Genomic DNA, 14,823 nt, shown 5'->3' with positions numbered 1-14,823 from the left:
GCCAGTGCCGGGTTCACTGCGAGTGAGGGCTGTTGCCCCAGTGCAGAGGCGAGTTTTAGCCTCACGTGATGCTCATGGGATAACACTCCCTAAGATAACACTCCGAAAAAATACAGGATTCTTTCAAAAATCCTTTTAGAGAAGTGTCACCCCTGTGCTCTTAATAATCTTTTGGGCCTTGGAGTAAGTTGGCTTTTTGTATAGAAAGGAAGGGGAAGAACAGCTTTAGGGCACAAGCTGCTTTTCCTTTGCCCTGACAGGCTTGTTCACATCCCAAACCTTGGGCAGCTGCAGCCCCTGCACTCCCTGCATGCCCTTTGGATGCCCCAGCCCTTCAGATGCCCCAGGCAGGGCAGGCAGCCAACAGCAACACCGGTGCTGTGGCCACCTCCCTGCACAGGACCCAGCTGTTTCCCAGGTCACTTCTGGCCTGAGCTTTGCCGTTCACCTGACCCTGCTCATAAGGCACACAAGGCTCTGCAAGGTCCCACAGGAGATCCCTGGAGGCTGGAGTGCTGCAGTGGTGAGGACCGAGGATGCAGATGCCTGCACCTCCTTGCTGGGACTCTGAGTATCACCTCTTTGTGCCTGCTAATGACAGATGAAGAAAAGCTTTAGTCTTCGCTGCCTTCTTAGAGCTCCAAGATTTCACTGCAAATACCTTGGTGTGGGAGAAGAATGGAGGCCCTGAAATGTGGTGACCTGACCTTTGCTATTCCTGCAGGCAGCTGTTGGCTGAGTGTGGAGGTTTCTTTCTCCCCCATCTGTGTGGGGGAGAAAACAATCTCTGTTTTCAAGCTATGTGCACAGAAAACAATCCATTCCCAACTGCACACACAGAGGAAGCTCCATGCCTTCCACTGGGACCATTCATGGAGATAATTCCTCTGGAGATACTCATGAACACCACGAACATGAACACCACCAATATTTGTCTATTCTATCTAGTGAGATTCATTTGTCATTTTTTTCATGTTTGAGACATGTCTTAGCTCTAACTCAGTTGTAAACATGCCTTAAATTTTCCACGTCTGTTACTCTGAATGCGGAAGAATTAAGATGTTTTTGCAAACTGCCTTTAATGCTAAAAGAATTAAGATGTTTTAGTTGTCAGAAACACTGCTGGTAACTTCCATGTGGTCTGCACAGCTTTGTACTGTACGAGGAGGCCAACATTGCCTTTGGATGCTTCTAAAACTCTTTGCATCTTGTATTTGGTTTATAAAATTTTGGCAGGCACTGTGAAGGTGACTTTAATAAATCACTTTGTTACACTGGCCCAAAGCTAATCTGATTCTCTAGCCAAAACAATGGATTTGGCACATATTAAAAGCTAGAGATGGTTTTCTTACATTTGCATAAACAGCTCTAGATTTGAGGGTTAAACTGAATTTGTCTTTGGAGGAGTCAAAAACATATGGCTTGGGGGGGATTTCCCCCCTTCCCATGTGTCTCACGGACCCTTGTGCTTTGCGTGAGTTTTTAATTTTACATGAACCAGCACCAGCCGAAATGTTCTGCTCCTTCCTGTGGATAACAGCATCTCTAAGAGGAAATGCTGCAGAATTGTTCCTACGTTTTTCAGTAGCTCCTGACCTTAAGCCAGGCCCTGTTCTGTAGCTGGCTCCTTTCTCCACAAGAAGCTGAACACACAGGCAAACTCAGATCGAGTGAACTTAGGGATCCTGGGCTGAATTCTGCCTCTCGACTCTGTCATTTGGTTCATTGATGCTTGCTGGAAAAGCACTTTTCATGAGCACTTCTGACTTACATGAAAGGGCTCTGATTTCCTGATGTGTGTTGTGCACATTAAACTTCGCGAGCAGGTCCCGCTTTGGGCAGCATCTGCTTTTCCCAGTCACAGCCCTGCTGCAGCCCTGGTATTGTTTTACATGAATCTGAAGACCATGTGTGTTTGTCCCTTCCATGGATAATGTCATTTCTGTTAAGAATCATCATGTGCTTTTTGTTTTGATCCTTTTCCCATGTGCTTGGGATGTACTTGGGGTCATCTTCACTGCAGGCTGCAGATCACGTACAGAGCAGTGAATTTGCTGGATTTACAAGAAAGGTGTTGACTGCAGCTGCAACAAGTAGTTATTAATCTATGTCACTGGATTTGATGATAAACTATTTTCTTTGCTAGCTTTTATTGCTGTGGATTTCCTTTGTCCAGAGCAATAGGATGTTCTGAGATAAACGTAGGGCTCCTGTTTAACTTAGCAAGTCTGAAAATTGTATTTCCACATGTTCATAGACTGGCCTTTTATTTTCTTCTGGGTTGTGGTGTGGGGTTTTTGTTTGTTTGTTTGTTTGTTTTTGGTTTGGTTTTTTTTCTCCTTGAATTTCAGTCTGAAGGTTTCCCTTTACTCATGTTTCAAATACCCTCATGCATTTGAGACCTTGCATGGAATTGCCAATAATGCTCTTTTCCCGTAGGTATTTGCTCAGAAATAAGGATTTGGTACATATTCTTTTTCACTGTGCATAGATGGGGAGGCACAGACTAAATCTACCGAGAATATTGAAGTGGGCTGGTTATGGGGAGCCCCCTTTAAGGTAATTATGCTTCCCACATCCCACCCACGCACGTGATCTCTGTCAGTAAGGCTGCATGAAAAATACCCCCAGTGACAGGTCACAGATGACCAGAGATGTAACTGGTGTCAACTGAGCTCTCTCAAGAGAAGTCAGAGATGCTGTGGTGTGTCAGAAGTACAGAGATACCCAATGAAAATCTTCTTTATCAGAGTTTCTAATTGGAATTGCTGTGGTGCCCTTCTCTGAACAAATTGCTGCATGGGCCTGTGGGAGGCAAACCCAGGGTGACATTTTCAATACGTGTTTCTGAAAGTCTCCTTGGACCCCATCTGTTGCTATCAGTGCTTTTAAAACCCTTAAAAATCAAATAGTAGAAAACCAGCTCTTACTGTTGTCTGAACTTCTCTGTGCTTCTGAAAACCTTCCTGTGTGTCATGGAGCCAAGTGCTCTGTTGAAGTGCAAGTCTGGTCAGAATTTAGTTCAAAGGGACTGGAAGGAATTCCTGGTATTGCAAAACAGGCAGTGCTGGAGGCCAATCACTGCCCCTCCATTGCTGCACGGGCCTGGCCAGAGCCCAGGGATGGCAAATTGGTGACTCAAAGCGTTGGGTTAGTCACTGCCTAATGGGGAATCCAGTAAGATGTCCTGGAGGATTGCGCCAGATAGGATGTTCTCCAAACATGGCAGGGAAAGAACAGCTAAAACAACTGAGAATTCAATGCATGCCTTAATTTAACCATGCCTTAGCAACCCTAGCTATGTATTTTCATGACAACTCCTTCCATATTTTGAGAACAATCACTCCCAGCCGTTAAACTATCAACTATGTACTCAGTGTAACAAAATAATTCATAAACTGATGGACTAAGTGCCAGGAAAAGATGTGATCAAGCAGTCTCATGATACTCCAGAGAAATACTGTAGTGCTCCAATGTACATTTGAGTTTATTTTTTGTTAAAAATAGATGGAGATGAACATAAACTGAACACAGTGAATGTCTGAGAAAACTTACAATAAAATGCTGGGGGTGTTGGAATTGCAGCACCAAAGGAAAAACATCGTTAAGATTGTACACTTTGATACTAATATACAACTTGTGGGCTCAGCATTATTCTAGGCTTTACTCTCCATCTTTCAGGGACCTTGGCCAAATGAGAGCTGACCCTAGGGGCTCTCCATCATACTGCTCCCTCAGGAGCACTCTGCAGGGGTCTGATACTCTCAGGTGCAGCACTCTGGCAATGTTTCTTCCTTGCAGGAGTGGAATGAAGCAGCAATGCCTGGGGCTCCTTATGGAAGGACCTACAAGAGGGAGGATGGTTTGTCACTGGCTTCTGGGCCCAGAAAGCTTGGGACCACCCAGTGAGAGCACACAGGTCTCTGTGATCCTGTGTGTTGGGCATTTTCATGGCTAACAAGGATGAATATGACTTGATTTCTGGGGGATTTTCTAAATATTTCCTTGGGAGTCTTTACCCCAACCTAATCTCCTAAATTTTTCCAGGGCATTGACTTCTCCTTGCTGTTAATTCCCTGGGAGTTTGGCTATGCAGAATGAGCTCACCATGTGCTCTGCATCTCCAAACAAAAGAGGTCTGGTGCAAATGTGGGGCACTCTGGGGCGCCCCAACGTCCCATCGGCCACGAGCGCCTTTGCCACAGTGGCCGGCCCAGCCCCACCTCTGTGGCCGAGCATTCCTGCCTGTAATCCAGGGCAAGACTAACCACCAGATGTCTGACCTCCTCACCCTCCTGGCAACACTAAATGTCCTTTCCTGTAAAGTTCTGCAGGGTTTTATTTTCTTTTCTTTTCCCAGTCTCCAACTGCTGGTTATTATCATTATTAAGCATAAATGGCCTCTTTCACACTCGGCGAGGCGAGTGCTCCTATGAATGAAGCCTAACTAGCGTGAAAGGGTTTGCATGGTGATACTGCACAGGATTCAGAGAGCGCCTTGTAACTAAATTAATAAGAGAAAGGAACATTATGAATGCATCCCCTTTCATAAGCGAGGGGATTTTCCCATAGGCTTGGATCAAGAATGTATCCCATACTTTTGCAAATAAAAAAAGACCAAAGTGAGGCCATTTCCTTAGGATAAGGAAGCTATCTGAAGCACAGCTAGGAACAAGATTTCAAAAATTGAGTAGTGGGAAAGTATTAATATAGTACTCCAGCTCCCAGCCCAAATGAACAGTTGTTTTTCAGTGATGAGTGCAATTGCCTAAAAAGAAATCTGGCAAAAGGCATCCATATACAGAACCCAGCAAGGAAAAAGAAAAGTCTCTCTTTGCCATGGAACAGATACATATTGTCCTTGCACTGTACTTTTAATTTATCATCCATCACATCTATGCACTAAGGGCAATCTGAATGCAAATGTTGCTTTTATTTGCATGAAGGGCTGAAAATAGCTGGATGCAGGTTACAGTTACGGGCATGCAGATATCAAACCGGCCCTACCCGCATCCTGTTACAATTAATGGCCTGTGTTCATACCACCTCATGCTGCAAAGCCCTCAAATATCACAAACTAAGCAGAGCCAGGCAGGATCATTACAAGGAAAGAAGAGCTCTGAAGAATCCTCCTGTGTTGGCAGCAAGGGTCACTCTGAGCTGGCGTTGTCCTGATTCCCAGCACAGCCCTGGGACAGGCTGCTGCATAGAAAAACTAGAAAATACACAACCTGAGACTGAAATTCAGCAGTCTTAGATATTATACATATATATTTTTTCTCTGTTCCCTTAATTATGATTTGGTGCACAGCTCCTGCCTCGTGGTATTTCCTTGGTAAGGCCAGAAAAGAGCTGGTTTGCTCCTCTCTAGAGTGAGCTCCTTCTAGGCTTACATAGAACCATCCCTTCCCCCTTCAACAGAGGGGTGAGCTGAGGCCCCTGCAGGTGAAGAGGAAGGAGCATGCATTTTTCCTAGAGGAACTGTGAATATAAGCACTGTTTTGGAAAACGCATCCCATAGAAATATCAGCATTCCATCATCAGGGGAAGGTTCAAAACAACCTCACAGATCTTTAAGACCCACAAAATTCAGCTCCAGAAAGCCCCCAGCCTGAGCTGCTGCACATTGCAGAGTGCATGGATTTCCTCAGGGCTGCCAAAGTCCCAGTTTCTGAGTGTGCTTCATCCACTGTTTCAAAACCATTTTGCAGAGGTATCAGGACATGTCTAATCCTTGAAAAAAAAGCGGACATCATGGTCATTTAGCGAGATTCCCCCTTTTCCCTTTCCTTTGTTAGAGTAGAATGAGGCTGGATGGACTGTTGTTTACCGTCCCTTACAGTGGGCTCTTTTACTGCCAATGCCACAAATGATGTCATTTGTTTAGCGGGAGACTGACTATTAGAAATGCCAAATGTAATTAGGATCTTTCCTTTCAATTGGGTTTCACAAACACTGATAGTGACAAATGGCTCCTACCTTTTGAACTTTCAGACTAGTGGTCTAGAGGGCTCTTGGCAAAGGTTCCAACCTCGGGTGAGAAAAGATTTCACACGGTACCGGCAATTCTCCTCTGAATTTGGAAAGTTCATAAGCTTTCAGCTGGGAGTGACGTCACTGAAAATAACTCCACTCCTGGGTGAAAAAATCCCCTCATTGACCCCTGGGGATTGTAGAGCCAAGGCTCTGCCTGCTTCAGGTCCTCCACGTCTGGGAGAAATGGGGCTGAGCCTGGCCAGATGCTGCCAGCTGGTTTGGAGCCAGCGTACTGGGATCCTACTCCACCCATGACACTTAGAGAGAAACAAAGGGTGTAAAGGGTGTGTTAGGGACAGGAAGAGGCGTGATGCTTGTGACTGTACTCCAGCTATTCTCTACTGTCAGAAGCCCCCTGAGGGAGGAGGTGGGAGGAGGCCAGGGGAGGAAGGCCAGGAGCAGATGGCATTAATTTAGCGCAGCCCAAGGCTGCACAATATGCAGAAGCTTGGTCCTTGTTCAGAACCAGCCTAAAAACCTGCAGCCATGTCCTTGCAGGCTGCCCTTTTACCCATCATGAGAGGAGAGGAAACTGGGCATCTGAGCCAGTCCTGAAATTCACCCAGTGAAGCTCCAGCTGACATCAGTCATGATGCTGTGAGCATGCAGTGAAGCTCTAGGGGCTCATCCAGCACTTGCTGACGTCAATGGAAACCTTTCAGTGGACTTCACTAGACTCTGGATCAAGCCCCTGGTTCATAATTGTGGGCGTACATGGTTCCTCTCCTTCCTTCTTCCGACCAGAGATGGTAAAAGTGTGTACAAGACATCTCTTCAATGGCTCTGGCTGTCCAAGCACCTTTTCCCCTAACGAGAGGAGTGTGTGACCAGAGTAACACGATGCAGACACTTCTAGACTTACAGCATCTGCTTCATTGTGATTTAGTTTCAGCACACTCATCATGAAGAACGCCACTTGCTACAGCAGCTGGCACTGCTGAGCTCTGTGTGTCCAGCCCTGCCCTCTCCTCTCCCCTTCTTCAGCTAGAGTCTGCTTCTCAACCTGATGTTTTTGACTTATTAACTGTAAAATTCACAACCAAGAAAATCTAAAGGGTCCATTTTTTTTTTAGGTCCTATCTGTTCTTCTGGGAAGATAAAAGCAGGTCACCCAGCAGAGAGCCAGCCTGTGACTGGGCAGTTTTGTATTGATGTGAAGAAGTTTAACCCAAAAAGTTCTTGCACCCTGTAATCCTTTGGTACCAGCTCCATGGTCTCCTCATACTGTTTCCTTCATCCTCCAGAGTCCTCCCACCACCTCTTCCAGGGAATTTTGTGCAGGTTATTTGAGGATAGGGGTACTTGAGTGAAAATACGGTGATGAAGCACCTGTGTTTTGACTATACACTACCTTTTGCTGCTGGTTTTAATGTTCTGTACATTCCCGTGTGATTACTTTTCCTGCATTCCCTCTCTTTTATTGAGCTTGCAAATGCAAATCAGTTCTGGGTTGTTATTAATTTTCTTCCAACTGATGTCTGTGAGGCAGGAGGGAGCCCAAAGTCTGGTCTGTGTCCTTTAAATACACACTGCATGCAGCCAGCAATTTTATCCTGTGGTTCACAGTTATATCCATAACAAATGGATCAGAAAAGAAAAGCTGACTTTATTTTGAAAAAATGGAAAAAGGGTTTCTCTCAAAATTCTCAGAAAACTGAAAAAAAGAAAAGGGATTTGTTATCAAATTGTGGAACTGAAAAAATCCCCAAGTTACTCTTACCTTCATACTGCTAAATTTACTGAATAGCTATTGCAAACCCCAGCCACTATGTGGAATTCTTTAAAAGAGCAGCCTAGTTACATGGTGAAGAACTTCCCAAAAATTTCTCCTCTCCTAAAATTTGCCATTATATTTTAGGGACCTTGTTATTGCTTCCTTCTAGTTTTGAGACTAAAGCTTGCTTTCAGCTCTTCCCGTTACAGTAAATCAAGGACAATGCAGCTTGATCCAAAATGTTTTACTGCTTTTCTAAAGCTTTCTGGTATTATTTTGGTGCTACCCTTTAGTTTGCACATCTATGCCAGTGAATCCACACAGCCATCTATTTTGATCAGTCCTGAACCTTCTGCTGCGTCAATAGGATAATATTGTGTTACCATTCTTAGGTTGTATTCCTAGCCAAGGGTGAAAAAGAATTTTCCCAGTTCAGGTTGTAAGGGGTATATTGTTAATGAACTTTGTCTTTAGGACTTGTAAATCAGCACGGAACTACAGAGATTTAGGAAGAGGGTTCTCAGTCTCCTGTTACTGTGCAGGATGCCTAAGTCCAGTTCACTGCCATCTTTTCCAAAGAGTAAGGGACTGATTTAAAAACTACTGTGTCCCCCCTGCCCAGTTTTTTACTTCAGGAGCAGAAGATGAGATGGGAAGCTTGTCACTGCATTTAAGTACCTTGGTGTCCACTACCAAGGCCAGACTGCAGTGCATCAGCTGGGAAGCAGAGCTCTGGTTTCAGTGTGGCGGTGGATATGAGACCACCGATTTCTGGAGGTCCGTCACAATGTCCCTGTGACTTTGGGCAAGGTACAGCCAGCACAGTCTGCAGTCTCTGTATGGCCCTGCTTTTCACAGCTGCTGGCTACCGGCATCCTGGGCCTGTGGATGCTGAGTGAAATGAAGAAAGTCGCACAGAGTGCTCAAACCTGGCCAGGTCTGGATTTTCTAAGCACATCCCTGGCCAAGCTCCATGCTCTTGATGCTCCTGATACTACTGCCAGAAGTAGCATCATAGTGAGCAGTCTCAGCAAGGCAGCTCTGTCCCTCCCCTGGATGTCACAGGAACTGATGGGGCTGTGTGTGCAGTGAACTCCTTTCCTTTGCCAGACGTTAGCTCAAGATGCCGCCATGGGGCCACACTTTGTTCCAGGCAGACAGCTGGTGTAGGACCCACTTCCTGGACACAGGGAGGAAGGAAACCCCAAGGAAGGAAGATTAACAGCACTCTGAGTCATGACCTAAGTCTCAGCCTGCCTCTGGGCAGCATGTGTCATGCTCACCATGAGTGGGGTTTAGAGCAAAGTGACAACAGATGTTCCAGACTCAAGTACTGTGAAAAAATTCCTCTTAGGCTTTCAACTTAGCATTCAAGAACTTATATCTAGATTGTTTTTAAAGGTGAACATCTGGAGGAACGTATAATGTTGTGGCTTGATTAAGAAATGTTAACAGCAAGCAAAGGTCAGTGCACAAGGCAAGATAATGAAGGCTGTAGTGCTGTTCATGTGTCGTCCTGGTTTGATGTACCATCAGAGTTGGTGGCTTTGGCCAACCCCTGAGAATTTCCAAAAGCAAACCCAAAAGGGAGCTGGGTAAACCAGAAGGACACTATCAGACAGAGAAGACTTTGCAAACTTTTTGTGACTTGACTTCAACTTGTGCATAGACAAAACCCTTCCATTGTTGACGTACTTGATTTAAAGAGGTGAGGAAGAGTCAGGAATACTCAGTAACTTCAGGCTTGAACTGCACTGTGAAAAGCCTTGAGGGGAGGAAAATGCCCTTTCCTCTTCTCCCAGATGGTCCATTCTTGACTGTGTCACAGTCCCTTCCAGGCAGGGCCACCTGCTAAGGCTAAATGGCCTTCACACACTTCATATTGTAAAAGGAGGTTTGGGTTCATCATCAGAGATGTCCATTAATAAAAGGCTTGGTGCAGTTATTTAGCTGAATGTGGTAATGAGATGAATTCTTGCAACAGAGTAAAAATGGCAAAGCTGACACTTTCTTGTGTTCGAAACAGAATTTTGTGACACAACTTTGAAGGTTATCAGTAAAAAAAATGGGGTTTTGTCATTGGTTTGTCCACTGCGCTCTCCATGTAAATTCTGACACATTCAGCCTTCAAAGAAATTACAAAAGAGAAAAAATTGTCACAGTTTGACAAGAAATCAATACCCACGTGAAAACAATGGAATTTTTTGAAAACAAGGGTAGCAAAACCTTGAGCAAAGGTAAGAATTCTTTCCTAATGTTTGGCTCTCCAGCCTCAGATGCCTGCAAAAAATTTGGTAACTTAACACAGAGATCTCGTTGTTTATTGCTTCTCTCCAATCTTTCATGGTCATTTGAAAGTTAAAACAGATCCTCCTCCTCCTCCAGACAGTCTAGTACAGTGAAAGCAGGCTGTTATAAAACATGGTTAGGAATGTTTAAATAAAAATATGTAGAATAAAAGAAGGAACTATTCATAATGCATCACTCCTCTGACAGGCTGTGAAGTTATTTCATCCTTCAACACAAGTGCTAAAACATAATGGAATCCCTACTGAGTGTTTTCATGCTTACCAGAACACAGAAAAAAAAAGCATAACAAAATGCCCAGTGTGCCCCTAACTATTAGCTTGGATGAGTAAGGAGGCCAAGGGAAAACAGTGGCACTGTGGGAAATATTTGTGGCAAGGGAACGAAACAATAACTGAAAGTGATAAAAATGGATGATTCCCGCACAACCACGCACTGGCCAGGGCAGCGCTCTGTGCCCCGTGCAAGGAGGACAATCTGTAAGCACATCATCAATGTAGATTATGGGGGTTTTCTCTCCCCTACCATAAAGAATTTTAAAAGCCAGATTCAGATTTAGAAAAGGCCTTCAGTTGGGAAAGGAGGCCATTTTTTTGGTTACAAAAAAAAGCCATTCAGCTTATGAGCAAGACTATGTGTGAGATACTTGTAATGCACCATTTCAATCTACTCTTTTTGGCTTTTAACTTAGCTGAGAACATGAAACGGGCACAGATGCAGCATTGCAGTGTGCAAAAGCGGGGCACTAAATAGTGTATTAACATAGATCTAAGTTTTGCTGTTGATAATCAGGCCCTATTCAGAAAGAAACAGCGAAGCTTTTTCCTGCTTAAAAAGCACATATGACTTGCCCTGTAATATACAATAATTCATTTAAATTTATTGAATTCACCGAACTTTATGAACTCAGAGTGGTTGCTCAGGTACATATTAATGGTGAACCGGCTGTAAATGTTTATTTGATCCCAAGAAGTTATTAACTCTTACTGCTTTCTTTTCCTCTGATTCGCAGCCCAGATTGTGAGTGCTTCTGAAGCCTTGCATGTCATTTGATCTTTAAATGCAAAGAACCTATGAAGAATTGTCCTGAATTATTATCATTTACAACAAGGAAGTGAACTTTTATGGAGGTTCCAAAGCCCTTCTGTAGTCAGAAGATGGGTTGGTTTAACTTTGTTCTCCCTTTGCATTGATGTAGCTTCAAAACCACCCAAAGGGAAGTGACGGCTACAGTGTTGTAAAACTGGTGGAAATAACAGCATTATTTTTGACTAACCACAGGGTTTTCCATGTTGGGAATTTGAACAGCCTGAAATCATTCTGTCCTCAGACTTGTTTTACCTTTTAGAAGAAAGGACTAAACAATATCTTTAGGGCTTATACGCGGCATTATGCAAAGCCTGTGAAAGTAAGTGGAAAGGGCAAAAGGCAGGCAATGGGGAGCAATCAGCCAGAGGGACCTCTTCAAACCAAACCCAGTATTTTTTCAAGTTAGAAAAAGGTGTTTGTCAGTCAAGGGTAGGACATGGGGAAGCCATCCTACTTAGCATTATGCTGTCTGTAAATTTTTGAGCCACCAGCAGCACCAATATGTTGTAATTTGAGAGAAATCCCTTAAGTGCTCATGCAAACTTCTCAAGGTCTCATTTCACTCTCACTCATATGAACTTCCTGCAGCAATTCTGTCCTGGAGGAGGCAAAGTTCACTCTCCTTCCAGCCCTGAGAGGTGGAAGGAGAGTGGACTTTGCCTCCTCCAGGCCATCTCCCTGGGGTGCATGATGGATATGCTCAAATGTGTGTGGCAGCTCAGGTGCTGGTTGTACCCACATCCACTGCCAGTTCTTGCAGAGGTGAGCTGCTTTAAGGTGGCTGTGAATCACTGAAAACCCTTGGTTTTGAAGGTACCAAGTTTCCTGTCTGACGTTCTCCCAACAGCTGTTCAGTATTGTTGTTCTTCAGCTAGGAATACTTTTTCCTGGATGTGAAAATAATCGCAGTAATGTCCACAATATAGACATGGAAGTGTGCCACATGTGCTCAACATATCTTTTCACACCGAGCCTTTGCTAATATTATTCACAGAAATAACTGTTAGAAATCCAGAAATTCCAATTTTGTTGGGCTTGCTTTTGGTCTGGTTCCATAAATACTAACAGTGTTAGAAAACACTGAAAGTCTTTTATTTCACATTAATTGAAGTAACTATGACAACATAACACAATTTATTTCCTTTAACATTGAATGGTGGTAAAATTGGCATTGTTTTAGGCCAGTTCGCAATTTGCATCAGAAATAACCTTGCCAGTGATGTAAGCTGGTTTATGCTCAAATTTTTCAATTATTCTTTTACTTCTTTTTAAAATGGTTACTTCTCTGGTGAACAGATCAAGTGTTAATGACATTTGAAAGGGCTTATTTTTGAGCCACGTAAGACTTAATAAAACCATAATTTTTCATTTTATTGCTTCAGTGGGGAAAAGCTGTTAATTAGGAGTGCCATGGTAAAGAAAACTGCTTTTTGGCTCTGCCTACCAACTGGTTTATTCTGCTTATAAACAATTGGTCCAACTTAATGACTGGACCATACTGTATTTACTGGCTACCATCAAGCATTCCCAGACCTCATAGTTTTATGTCTGTGAAACACTTGCATATTATGATCTCACCTCATGATACAGAATCTCTCTATTCAAGTTTATACATGACGTGGAAAGTCTCGGAGATGTACTCTGAGGTGTAAAATTAGTGTAATTCCCCTGGAATGAAAGAGACGTGCCAATTTATATCCAGTGGAGCTATGGCCCACAATGTCTCAAAGACATTTGCTTTTGTCTAGAAAACAAGCAAACAAACATTCTTCATTTCAATGGAAAACAACACTTATGTCCCTCCTTGCTCAAGTACAGAAGGAGATCAAAGATGGCACAAAGCCTCCTTGCAAGGCAGTGTTTCACTTCCAGACAATTAATATGATAGTATCAGGGAAACGAAAATCTATTCCATGCCTAGGTGTTTCCCCTCATGGACTGGAAAACTACTTGGTTTATCATTTTCTGTCTTTAGGCAAAAAGGTAACTCTTATTTGCATGTTTGTCAGTTTGTGCTTGAGAGTACAAAATTTACTTAAAAACAAGCTCAGCCAGCTAAATGAAATGCCAATGGTCTTATTATCCTGAGAGAGCAAAGCACTTAAGTCCATTATTAAAATGAAGTTAATTGAATTTAAATGTGTGCTTAAAGTAAAGCACAGCCATAAATACTTCACTGAATAAATGGGAGATTATTCTTACACTTAAATGTAAGCACTAATCAGTATTTTCCTAAAACGAAAGTTTATAGCCTTCTATCAGCAGTTCCAACTATCCCATTAATAATACCTGGCACTAAAACCAGGATTTTTCCAAGAAATTTCTTCAACAGAATGAAAATCAAGACATTGCTTGTACAATAAATTAGAAGAGTAGGTTTGAAACAAGAACACAAATATTAAAATCTGGGTGTGATGAGTTAGGTATAAGAAAGGCAGGAAAGAGCTTATTTCAAGTTGAATTGTGTGGCTTTTGCAGAAACAGCTCTTTGGCAATCTAGAATGGAAAAACCTTCTTGCCCTACAAAACCCCAAATGTCAGTATTTAGGGGTAGTGGGAACTGCAGAGCAACTATAACTGCTCTGTGTTTATACACCCAAGATGCTCTGCATCAGAGTAGTCTTTGGCATCAAAATTGGGGGTTGAATTAAAAGCCTGAGCTCTGAAGTTGTCACTGATATATCTCACTGATTTTGGACATGTGGCATTTTCTAGCTGAAACTTACTTTGTATTTCTAGCAGGAATACAAATGCTTTTCTCTTGAAAAGTGTAATAATCAAATATTCCTCAAGTATTTTGCCATCCTTTTGAGTTGGACTAAAGAATCTCTGGTCTAAATGTGTTCCACTGGCCCATATAAATTTGTTAAAATACCTCATGAAATACATTACATTTTACTGCTAGTTTAGAGAAGGAAGAGAATGGACAAAAGGAGAAGTTCAGCTGCAATCCCATTGCATCATTGTCAAAATTCAAGTTTTGGAAGTTACTTTTCCATTAGATGTTCCTCCCTGGCACTACTGTTTCAAAAGGATTTTTTTTTCTATCAAACAAAACTTTTCAAATGCTAAATGATTGCTCTGCCTGCTGCCATTTTCCCTTCACAGAAAATGCAAAAAAGCCTTTTTTTTTTTTTTTTTTGTGTCTTGTTTGGCATGAGGGGAAGTTTCCCATTATTACACAGCCCTGGTATCACTGGAAGAGACCAGATGCGTGTTTCAAAACATAACATTCATTGTTGTGCATAATGATACAAAAATGTGGAAGAAAAGATGCAACAGGGTTTGTTCACTCGGTGTCTGCACTGGGCTATGAGCTCTCATAGTCGTGCTCTACCATACTGAAGCTTCACTAATTTGAGGTTTCTGTTTAAATTACCTTTAATGTGGAATTCTTAATAATAGTTTCTTAATGCAGATTAGAGTAATTGATGCATTTTTGAGTTGTAAACTCAAAACTCAGAGAGTAAACTCATTACTGACTTTTTGGAATCTTTGCTTCTGAGCCTATTGAGAAAGCCAGCATGGTACATAAATGAAAACAATGTCACAGTTTTTGAATAGAAGGCTTCCTAATAACAGATGTGTTTATATGTGTAATTTATATAGATGTAAAATATTTGTAGAATGGTGGAGAGGTAGAACTGGGGTATCACACAATTTAGAAAAAATGCCGA

Source organism: Corvus kubaryi, unplaced genomic scaffold (assembly GCF_017639235.1).
Source record: "Corvus kubaryi isolate FWS band 111438036 unplaced genomic scaffold, C.kubaryi_AGA036_p1.0 split2-37374, whole genome shotgun sequence".
In the NCBI taxonomy this organism is placed as follows: domain Eukaryota; kingdom Metazoa; phylum Chordata; class Aves; order Passeriformes; family Corvidae; genus Corvus; species Corvus kubaryi.
This window is presented reverse-complemented; position numbering follows the sequence as displayed.